At 40.2% G+C, this 12,408-nt stretch overlaps 2 long non-coding RNA genes across 2 annotated transcripts; both read right to left on the bottom strand.

The window, feature by feature from the left end:
* Nucleotides 1-3,438: 3,438 nt before the first annotated feature.
* Nucleotides 3,439-12,034, bottom strand: LOC116409747. The gene is made up of 2 exons (XR_004222000.1): nt 11,996-12,034; nt 3,439-3,692 (listed from the first exon to the last, which is right to left on the bottom strand). It is a non-coding gene; the product is annotated as an uncharacterized LOC116409747 (long non-coding RNA).
* LOC108646166 lies at nt 6,242-10,112 on the bottom strand. Its single transcript, XR_001924210.2, has 2 exons — nt 10,073-10,112; nt 6,242-6,401 (listed from the first exon to the last, which is right to left on the bottom strand). It is a non-coding gene; the product is annotated as an uncharacterized LOC108646166 (long non-coding RNA).
* Nucleotides 12,035-12,408: the final 374 nt, after the last annotated feature.

Raw genomic sequence — 12,408 nt, 5'->3', positions numbered from 1 at the left:
TACCTCCTGGGTTATTAACAAAAGTATCAATTCGCTTAAGGTCCCCCCCCCCCCACGTAACCAGTGTTCATACTACCTCAGAGCAAAGTCCTCAACAAATGTATCGGACTCACCACATGATTTATTGCAGTTAAATAAGTGTACCCAAACCTCCTTCTAATAAGGAAACTAAAGATATGCGCTTCACTTAAAAAAGGGAAACGGTGCATACATGTACACTGGGTAATACCGGGTTAATGTAATAGTGAGACCAGTCCCGCCCGGTGCCGTCCGTGTGCTGAATGTGCATAAGCGGAATCTCCTTTTCTAACCACAACCCCACTAGACCACACCACCCATGCCCATTAAAAAAACATTCAACACCCTTTAACCTCCCACATTCCCACCCTCAAATAACACTGCAGGATTGCGTGTTTCATTCTGAACATCGGAGCTTTGTCAAGAGAAAATTTAATTGGGGATTGTTTTATTATCAATAAAGGTTACGTTTTAATTAAAAAATTTTGGCTTCTGTGGATCGACTTACCTGGTCTATGTGGGAGGTAATGGTGCAGATGCTCGGAGTCTTCTGAAGGATCACTTAAATAGTGTCTTTCCTTTGTTACGTATAGAGGAAGCAGACCATGCAGTTGCAAGGTGGCCCAGGAATGTAGGGGGCCCAGTAAGGTCCTAATTAATAAACAATTTCAATATATCTTGATAGAATAGGTCAACTTACCAATGTTTTGGAGCCCTAAGTTAAATTTGCTGTTAGCCCAGTAACATCTACCATTATAGAGAGTGAGGAGGGAGGGGGAATGTGAGGAATGCAGTAACATTTAGGAAGTGCAGAATAGAAAGTGAAAGTGTTTGACTGCCACATCTCTATGCCTCAGGCATAGATTTTATAACCTTAATCTAATACCCAAGATCAGTGCTGTCCAACTGGCGACCCCCCTCTGTGTGGCCCCCCACCTGTCTGGCTGCTTTGATGGCTTATCTTTGTGTAAGCTTTAAATGGTATCAGTACTGAGATTAACTGCCCCCCTGCATGGTTCTCACCTCAGATTCAGGCTGTAATCCCCCTGTATTGTTTAAATATGTAATCCCCTGTGTTGTTCACACCTTTTAATCTCTGCATTGTTCACCCTCTGCAGTGTTCACACCTCAGACTCAGGCTGTAATCACCCCCATTGTTCCCTTGTTCACACCTCAGACATAGGTACTGTAGGTACCTATGTAGGTACTGCCTGGAATATGCTGCCTGTGTGGCACACACAGGGAGCATAGGGTAGGCAGAGCATGGCACACACAGGCAGCTAAGGGCAGGCAGAGTATGGCACACACAGGCAGCTAAGGGCAGGCAGAGTATGGCACACACAGGCAGCTAAGGGCAGGCAGAGTATGGCACACACAGGCAGCTAAGGGCAGGCAGAGTATGGCACACAGCCAGCATAGGGCAGGTAAAGTATGGCACACACAGGCAGCATAGGGCAGGTAGAGTATGGCACACACAGGCAGCATAAGGCAGGGAGGGTATGGCACACACAGGCAGCATAGGGCAGGTAGAGTATGGCACACACAGGCAGCATAGGGCAGGGAGGGTATGGCACACACAGGAAGGGTAGGGCAGGCAGAGCATGACACACACAGGCAGCTAAGGGCAGGTAGAGTATGGCACACACAGGCAGCAGCCTGTCAGAGGTTTGTTGTGGGAGTTAGCAGTTGGAAATAGCCATTAAATGGTCCCTAAGGTGTACTTAGGTGTACTGGGGGTTTCTGTGCTATCCACATGGGAGGAGGAGGCATATGGAATTTAAGGGTATATCTTAATATGACATAACATAATTCTTTCACATATGAATGATGGTTGATATCCCCACAGTAAGGACCAAGCATTTGGGATTTTGCTGTGCTACCACCATTGTGATAAAATAGGTGTGGTTTGAAGTGGGTGTGGTTTCAAAAAGGGGAGTGGTCAAAACTGGCTTCCATTAGTGGCCCTCCACCATGTATGCTAGAGAAATTCCGGCCCTCGGCACCGCAGAAGTTGGACAGCACTGCCCAAGATAACAGGTTTTCTCCAGGCCTATAGCATACTTCTTAAGAGTTGGCAGTTAATGCAGCCTTTCAAATGAAATCACAAATTTTGGTTGAAGAGAGAATGGCACATATCTGGTAAAACAGGTAAAGAGAAGAAGCCGGCAGATGAAAAAGAGGAGTGAAGTAGGTCAGAAAAGGAAAACTAAAGGCAAAGACAGAGAAATAATCATAATCAAATTCATAATTATCATGGGAGGAGTAAAAGCAAATGAAAATTTTGAAGGACAAGAAAGGCAGAGATAAAATCAGGCTTGGATTTCTACTGAGGGCTTCCTTTGTCGCCCCTTTTCCCCATGGAATAATATAAAATCTAATCACTTGGATAGTAATGCAGCAATGTAATCATGCATCCTTCCTTTCCTGTGTACACCAAAATATCCCCAAATTGTATTTTTATCTAAAATGAGATGGGGATGTATTCCTCAGTGTAACTCTGCCATAGTACAAAGACAATTTTGATATACTGTACCTCCACCAGACTATACAGTGACTGGTATAGTAGACCAATATGCTGATTCTCAAGCTTAGGTAATGCCTTCATGGCTAAGCTTGAGAATCAATATTGTGATCTATTGTAATTTTTTAACTCTGTACTCAACCTGTTTCTAGAAATTACTACAACCTCTAGTTTCCCTTCATCCCTCAGTACTCAATGTTTCCATGGTCTAAAAACAATCCTTATATTATTGTGTAGTGACCGCCTGTTATTTGAAACATAGGGCAGATTTTAGCTATAAAATACTTTTGCATTGCCAATAATCAACTACATTTACACAGTGACAGGCAGATGCCATTTGTTTTGATCTCTCCTTTTTTGCGATGTGTGCTGTGTACTTAAATGTACTGCTATGTTATGGTTCTTTAGGCCCAATGCTGTCACTTTTATAATGTTTTTTATTATATAGTTTTATTTTTGTTGTATGCTTATAAGCTTTTTGTTTTCAAATGAGGTTTCGGATGGATAAACCTCCCTTTGTCCCTTTGTCCGATCTGACAAAGAGAGGTTTATTCACTTGAAACATTATTTTTGTTTGCATACTGTGTGTGTGGCCATAATAAATGGGCAAAGCACCATTTAAAATGCAGTCATGTGTGGCTTTTAATTTCTTTTACATTGTGAATTTTACCATGCCAGGTGTCTAGGGGACCAATTGCACCACCATCTACCCACTTAATTTTTTGTGCATTAACATTACTCCAGAAATTCTGCATAGCACGTAACACCATAAGTACTAGAAATAAAATGAAGCCTGCCTGAATATATTTGTATTAGATGTGAAAAACTGATTTTAGATGAATTAAATAAAATAGGCAAATGAGAAAGTCTGGTAGTAAAGACAGAAGCAGCATGACATGTAAGGTAAATACTGTTTATTTAAAGTACATTCATGGTTCAAAATAAAAAAGAAAACACTTCAGATCAGTAAATGATCAGCTTAGAAACAGAAGAATTGCAATAGTGACAGACATCTTGATAACATTTAAAGTTTATTTTGCTTTAGCAAAGAACAATCATTGGTAATGAAGAAACACTGACATTTGTCCACAAATGTAGGGCTATTTAAAATGACTTTCCATGGGGAATAGAATGGTGCCAGGAAGCTCAAGCCCTGTAAAAAAAATATGTGCACATTTTGTTTTCCATTTCCAGTATACATTGGTGATTGTCAACCAGTTGCTAAATGATAAATCCCATAAACCCACTGACTTATAACTAAACTTAGTAACTAAATATATTGTGATCAAAATATAATACATGAAATATACTGTATGTGCATACTACAAAAACTCGCTGCCAGCAATACAAATCTACAAATACCATGGAATATACTGAATGTGCCTATTACAAAACCACACCTGGCCACACTGCTGCCAGCAATAGGATTAATAAACAGAACTTTTGATATGATAATCTACACTCTATGTCTAAGGCTATTGGCACATGGGTTAGTTTCCAATTGGTTGCCTCCCTTTTCCTGAATTTGTGTGCACTGACAGACACAGGATCTGCCTGTCAGCAAACGCACAGTAGATTTCTGCTTGGAAACCCTAAACTATGCTCAGTGTGTGCTGACAGGCTAATCCCTTCCCTGTCAGCCCAAACATATTCAAGAGAGAAAGGCAAAGGATCAGCTTTGCTTTGCTGGCATTTGAATACCCCCAGAGTGTCATTAACCTTATAGTATCCTCTTTTCTCCTTAACTTTTAAGGGGTCATGATACAGATAAATGCTATCTCATGCATCCCTCAGACATCACGTCTATTAAAGAAGCAAGATCACTGCAATGTACACGTGAATTTATATCCATTGAACATTTTCACTTATTCTTTTATTTTCATTTATTTGTATCACTATTCTAGGAAATAACTTTATTCTAGAAGTGCAAAGAGCTGTACCCCATGGCCAAAGAATTGGGGCAAAATGTAAAACACACAAATGTTTGTACTTTGTATAGAAACCCATCTTTTTTTTTTTTTAAAAAAAGGCATTTGTTTTGTTAAGAAATAGTGTTGAGCAACATTTTGCTCTGCACAAAATTTGCAAAACATCAAAAAATTCACGAAACGTGGAAAATGCTGTGTCAAAAAAAATTGGCACACATTTTTCTGATGCATGCAACTTTTTTTTGTTGCAAGGCTAATTTTTCCGCTGCAAATTTTTGGCCTGTTTCGCCAAACAACCCACCAATGACAAAATGTGGAAAGTCGCCATGAATCCATGTCTGGAAAAATTTCGCTCATCCCTATTAAGAAATAAACAATGTATACTCTGCTTCTGCTTAATCATGAAGATACTAGGGATGTACCGAATCCCATATTCGGTTCAGGATTGGGGCTGAATCCAGCCTTTTTCAAAGTATTCGGTTTTGGGCGAATCCTTGCTCTGCGCCGAACCGAATCTGAATCCCAATTAGCATAAATTAGTATATGCTAATTAGCATTTGGAAGGGTTAAATGTTAGGGGGAAAATGTTCAACCCTTCGGTTAAGTATTCGGCCAAATCCATCCCAAAAAAGTGGGTATGGTGCATCCCTAGAAGATACTAAGACAAATTGTGCTAAAAGAATTTAATTCAATATATTACTAAAAAACAAACCTCTGCCAAGTTATGCGTATTTTGCAGAACTAGCCAGTCATGCAGTTGCAAGACCACCTAGAGAATTTAACTGAAACAACCTGTTCAAAGTCTTAAGAAATTCTATCATGATCATTAAAATGTACATCGGTCAATCAATTTTTCACAAAAACTGATGTAAAGAAACTGAATAACTCTAGAATTGTCCCCAAAGAATTATACAATTGCTGTAGTTAAGAAATATGTCATAGGCTTTAACCTAATTTTATAGATTGTTTAGGAGTCATGTTCATGTAAAAGACAGGTGCCCTGTGTTAACAGAAACTGCATCTGCTCACACACAGCAGATCATAGTTTGAAAATGCACAGTTGCTTGTTTGTGTGTGTTGCATGTTTTAATTACAATTTGTAATACAGAGTAAAATTATTATTTCCATACCCTTTAGATGTAGGGAAATTGTGTCCAAAACCAAAGCACAAATCTGTAGCAAATGAGAAGATTTTTTGGCTGGGTTTGATCAGCTATCATAATTGATGACCAGTAGAAGCCTTTCTGGCTTACATGGAACTGAGCAGTGTTAATACAAAATACAGTCCCTCAATGTACATGCTTCACAAATAAATACACTTAGAAAAAAATTAAGGTGTGTCCTAAAACAGTTATGGATATACAGTAGTTTTAAATAGAGATAAAAGAAACAGCTGCACACTCCAAAGCTTTGCTTAAATCTAAACAGAGTAATAAAGGGGGTTATGTAATAAAAGGCACTAAGTTTGCCCAGGTGCAATAACCTATAGTAACCAATCAGCAGGTAGCATTTACTGGTGACCTGTTTAAAAGCAAACATTTTATTGGTTGCTATGGGTTACTGCACCTGAGCAAACTTAGTGCCTTTTATTACATATGGGGGGAAAGTTTTCCTACATATAGTAACACTTTGTAACCTATGAGATGTTTATTTTCAAAGATAAATGATCACCACATGTAGATGGGATCCACTGATTTTTCATTTCAGGGAATGATCTATAAATATTAATGACAACTGAACTCATTAAGACTAGGATAGATAGGTTAAAGGGGAGCTGTAGGTGGCCATACATAGATCGATAAAAGGTGACTAGCTCCAGATCATGTCATCAGCATATTGGCCCATGAACGAAGTCCTGCTGCCAGCAGACCACAGAATGATCTCATAGTTGGCCTGATTTGGCCCAGCTTATGGCGGCTGAATTGAACACAGATCTGCTTGTTTGGTAACAAGAAAGATAGAAAGATATTTTCCATTTTGTTAAATGCCTGCCAAACTTAAACATGTTAACTTATAACCATGTTTGTCTTCTAGAAAGTTGGAAATAGCATGTACTGCAAGGGTAAAATAGATTTATATGATGTGGTAATTGATATATTTAATTTAGTATTACAATGCAATAGAAAAAATATTGTTTGGAGGAAAATGTACTATTTCTAACTTGCAAAAGATGTCGGCCAGGTACGTAGCTGCGCTACTCTGCTCTTTTAGGTTGGGGTTAGTAATAGGGACAGGTTTAAAAGTCAGAAACTATGCAAACAGTTTGATGGCCATTGTGCATAGGATTACCAAAGTATCTGGCATTTAGAGACAGGGCCGGATCTAGGGGTAGGCAGAAGAGGTAGCTGCCTAGGGCACAACGATTAGGGGGTGCCAGGCAGTAGCCTCTCCTACCTACCCCTAGTCCACTTGTCATTACCCATCACATCGCACACATTGGGGGGGAAGGGGGGGTTGCGATGTGATAGGTCATTGCAGGTGCGAGGTGGCCAACCAGGTTGTCTAGGGTGCCTCGTCGGCTTGGCCCACCCCTGTTTAGAGACCCCAAAAGGAAATTAGTGAATACATATTTCATGGTATATAAATCAGGCAGTGTATTTTTTTGTAGTAGAAATATATATGGGAAATAAGTAAGTTGACCCTAGAAAACTTCATATTTTCACATAATACACATAATACTCATAAATTAAACTAAATATGAATGCCAGGGGTCTACTGAACATTTTGATGCCCAATATGCATAAATTTACCAAACTATGTGGTGTACAGAGGCACCCAAATGAAAATAGTGCATGTGAATTTTCACACCTGATGAGTATTATGTGCCATAAGACCCCCTAACAGTATGGAGAACCTAGAAACCATATATTTTCTGAAAGTACACATTCTGACAAAACAAAAATGGGTAATCACTAAGAAATCTGCATGTTTTGTGAATGGACCAATACCAAAAATGTATAGTTTTATGGAGATTTCTGTCTTGTATGTGTCACAAACTCTGTACACTACCAAAATTTCCAAGCACCAGCACCGAAATCAGCATACTGTACTTCAGGTTCCCAGGCCAAAAAATCCTGTAGGTTCACCCCAGTAAACCATATATTTTTGGAAAATAAAATATGAGGAATCCAAAATGGGTACATATGGCTTTATATTGCAAACTACCAAATCATAAAGCTTTCCTTCATTTAGGGCAGGGGTGGCCTATACGTTGATCCCCGTGAATTTCAGGTAGACCTCGATTTTGCATACATATGTGTTGTCCTTTATGTACACGTCTTAGCCAGGGAATACGTGGTGCGTCTAATGGGAATGCGCACATGTGCCGTGCCTGAAGGTAATGGGTACGTACGGCATGTCTTAGGGCAGGGGTGCCCAAGAGGTAGATTGCGGTCTACCAGTAGATCACTTTAAAGTTTATGGTAGACCACAAGGCGGGATGCCATCCCACCACTTCTTTTTTCACCCAACATAACAGAGCTTTTGACTGCAGTCATACTGCTGCTTTTACACTTGTATAATGTTATGTGGGCATTAAATGTGAATTTGACACTGCATTTATATATATTGCTATGTATATTTAGGTATTAAAAATTAACTATTTTTATTAAAGTAGATCTCATGATGGAGGCCAGGTGGCAAGAGTAGATCACATTGTGACAAACTCTGGGTACCTTAGAGTTTGCCTTAGAGTTTTTGACCTATCTCTTATGTTTTATACATTGGGATTTGTTTCTTGGTACATATATTAGTTTTGCTATTTTATAACTGCAAATGTTAAGGAAACACATAGCAAAAATGTAACAAAGGGAAATTCCAGTGGTATGTCCAGCTAATTCCATAGCACTTTATTGGAGATTTGCCTATTTTAATGAAAACATGACACATTTAATGTTTCCTGGAGTTTGAACTTCCTTTTCTTCATTTTATTTTGTAAAAAGTTGGTGCCATGTGTTAACAAAGCATTCTATTGTGTTGTTCAATCCAAGTATAATCCCCACAAACAGAAGAGGACACTAGGGAAGCCATACTGCAGTCAGCAAAGGTAGCTTTTTTAATGCATGTAAGCTTTTTTTACATTCATTTATTGGTGCATGTGTGTGTACATACTGTATGTATTGCACTCAGAGTGAAATGCTATTATTTGATGTTTAGTTTTCCTTCATTTGGACCCAGGCAAGTTAACATTATGGGACAATAGATAGATAGTTTTATTGTGGAGACTGACATTTTGGCACGCAATTAGGCCTTTGTCGAAGGGACAAAACATCAGTCTCCACAATTAAATATTTTCACATTTCTACAAAGTCCCGAGTTGTATGGATTTCTTCCCCTTGATAGATATATATAAAGATATATATAGATAAAGACTCTGTATATAACTAATCGATAGCCAAGTGCTGTATTTTTAAACATTGACTCCAAGCTGAAAATTAGAAGCACTCACAGGGTTTTATGAAAAAAAAAAAAATACTAAAAATGTTAATTTAAATTTTAAATAAATGCACTAAATTAAATTTGTAAAACAGGTGTAAAGAAAAAGATTTTGATCAGACTCTTTGAATGCTTGTACTCCCATGGGCCAAGACTACAAAACAAGCCAAAGTTTGAAGGCCCAAAAAGTGTTTTGTTGTGGGGCCCAGTGACATACAGCTGTGTGGGAGTAAAAATAAGAGTTCAGTCTATTCATTGGCTGATGTTACATAGCATTTATGTGTGCCCTTGGTTTGTGTGTGAATTGTACAAGCCAGGGAAGAACTGTACAAACCAGGAACAATCCCTTAAGAACTATAAAAATCAAATGAAAATAATTTTGTAATAACTAATTTGTCAATATACACTTTAGAATGTGTTCTTTTTATCTATGAAAAGGTGTCATTGTTTATCAAGGTAAATCAGGGTGCAATATTAACATGAATTACCAATGAATTAGGATCTAGACTCTTATTGAGAGGCTTGCAATCTAATCTTTTAAGGACAAGGAAAGGCTAAGTCACTTGGGGGTGCCAAAATGTTAGGCACCGCCAAGTGACTTCAATCGCTTACTGTCAGGGACACGCCACTCTCAGACGTGCCTGACACCGGGACGGGGGACTAAGGGGTTACACTCAGTCACCTTTCGCACAGGTTAGACTAACATCAAGCACCCCCAAACACACTACCACCCTAAATAACTATTCACTGCCACCATCTATCATTAACAGATGATAGAAACATAATACACAAATACATCACACAAGCTTTCTTACTGTAGTTAGGTTTAACTTTAAACTAATTCCACAAGCACACTAGCAGCCACAGGGTTAATATTACAGTCAAACCTACACTCCTGCTAGCAATCCACTGGTTAATTAGCCTTTCCACAGAACTGCCCCCCCCCCACTCAATACACACACACAGCCAAGCAGTTAATGCATTTAGGCCTCAGCAGTTATACAAGGTACATGGAGATCTTTATAGAGCCAAAGGACAGAACCTTTATATTTAATACTACAAAGGTAAACAGTGCATTTTAAAAAGGTGTTACAAAAAGAGACATCTACTTACAAAACAGTAAATAAAATAAAAGGGAATAAAAACACAGAGAAAACCCTATGTACGTTACCGAGTTTCTTTTGTGTCCTCCTGAGGCAAGAGTTTGGAACGTTGAGCCCATCCCCCAACAAGAATACCTGGGCATGTGTGCTTTTTATGTGCCGCTGGGCCACTCCCTCATTACCGTATGCATGAGGAGGGAGTGCCCAGGAAATGGCACATGACCCCCCCCCCATAGAGGGCTGCACTTCTCATACCCGTTTCTTGTCATATAATATTGGTACTTGCCAGTACCCAATATTATTATGAAAGTAGGCGATTGTTTTAACCCATATGTGGGCGATTAAAATGATACCAAACATGAGGGGTGTCTCATGTCCCAGTCCCCCCGAAACTATCCCTCCTAACTGGTGGGTATAGGAAGTCCTTGTTTGGTATCATTGGAAAGCATGGGGCCCCCTCATAAACAATACGTGATTTATGAGGATGTGAACCCTAAAGCAAAGGAGATATGGATCCCTTTCTATAATCCATATTTTTCTGTATGCTGTTCCCCCCTGCTGTTTCTAGGTCCACACTTTGCCTCTCTTTGATAAACAGATCAAAGAAACCAGCTTCCTGCCTCAACGGGCTGGTCCCGCATTGTATGATGAATTTGTCACCTTCCCGCAGTCCCTGGTTGCATATTTAATTAAGGGTCTCTGCGGGAGCCCGAGACCAGATGTTGATAGTGTGTATTGGGTTAATTAGGGGTGTCTGGTGGACACAAAGTAAAATGCTGCCAGGTTTAACAATTTACCATGCCAGGGCACTACTGCTGCCATGACACTTACCTTGTACCCCGGGCTGGTACCCCTGTTAGGAGAAAACAGCACCAGCCCGGGGTACCTGTAGCAATGCGCTTCCTCCTTCCTGCTTCGTTTTGCAACGACTAAATGACAGGCGCAATAGAGTGAAAAGCCAACTTCTCTGTTAAAGTTCGGCTTTTCACTCTACTGCGCATGCGCGAGCGAAGCCGGAAGGAGGAAGCGCTGCAGCTACCCCGGGCTGGTGCTGTTCTCTCCTAACAGAGGCAGCAGCCCGGGGTAGAAGGTAAGCGATTTAAGTCACTTGGGGATGCCTAACATTTTGGCACCCCCAAGTGACTTTGCCTTTCCTTCTCCTTTAAAAGATCTTTTGTAAGTTTTTATACTGTTCCCTGTAATAAAATGTATTAATTGTGCTAATTTAACACATTTTAGGCATAAAAACACCATTTACTGGATTTCACTGCTATAAAGAAGCATAATGCTTTACCTTTAACAGTTATACAGTTTTGGATGATACCATGCACATCCTCTTAGCTCACATATGGAGCACTGAGGACAAGGCACACAGAAGTTTTCTGCACGTCCTTCCCCCAGTGCTCCATATGTGCAGGCCCGGATTTGCGGAGAGGCCGCAAAGGCCCGGGCCTAGGGCCGCACCGCAATCTAAAGGTTTTTCACCCATACGGAGCAGTGGGGACCTCTCCCCCACTGCTCCGTATGCGAATGTTTACAAGCAGTGTCGATCGCGCATGCGCGCGGGTGTACGTCCGCGCATGCGCGGGTGTGCTGATCGTGCATTTGCGCATGCGCGGGGGTGCCGATCGTGCGTTTGCACATGCGCGGAGCAAGATGGACAGGGGCGGCCTTGGGGCGGCGGGATTACAAATCCGGCCCTGCATATGTGAGCAAAATTTATGTGCGGCTGGGCGGCCTTGCCACAAATCCGGGCCTGGAGGGGGTGATCATTCCAGCGCAGCAGTAAAGTGTGACTGAAGTTTGTCAGAGCACAGGTCACATGGCTGCGGCATCCTAGGAAATGAAGAATATGACTAGCCCCATGTAAAATTTCAAAATTAAATTTAAAAACTGATTTCAAAGCAGGATTCTGCTGGAGAAGCTCTATTTACTGATGCATTGTGAAAAAACATGTTTTTTTCCTTTAAATGATTTTTTAGTAGACTTACAGTATGGAGATCCAAATCTGGCTTTCTGGATAACAGGTCCCATACCTGTATAGAAGAAAGGTACATATATTTTTAAATTACTTTTTATTTAATGACTTTTATCCTTCAATCTGATTTTAAAGCATTGCAATGAGAGCAATGTTCTTCTACCAGGTTTTCTACTAAAATGGTCATGCATGCTCTCATTCTATCCTTCCTTCACTACTACAACTTGCATCTCTCCCCACTACAGTCTGTATTAAATTCTGCTGCAAGAATCCACCTCTTATCTTAGAGGGAACAGACTCCTACATTTGAAATATTTATTATGGCTTCCCACAAAGCAGGAGAACTTATAAACTCCTTATCATCATTTTTAAAGCCCTTCATTACTCTCCACCTCACTATATATCTTCACTTGTGTTACCAATGTT

The sequence above is a fragment of the Xenopus tropicalis genome, chromosome 3, assembly GCF_000004195.4.
Source record: "Xenopus tropicalis strain Nigerian chromosome 3, UCB_Xtro_10.0, whole genome shotgun sequence".
NCBI classification, from domain to species: Eukaryota; Metazoa; Chordata; class Amphibia; order Anura; family Pipidae; genus Xenopus; species Xenopus tropicalis.
The sequence above is the reverse complement of the archived record's forward strand: the minus strand, read 5'-3'. Positions and strand labels throughout refer to the sequence as shown.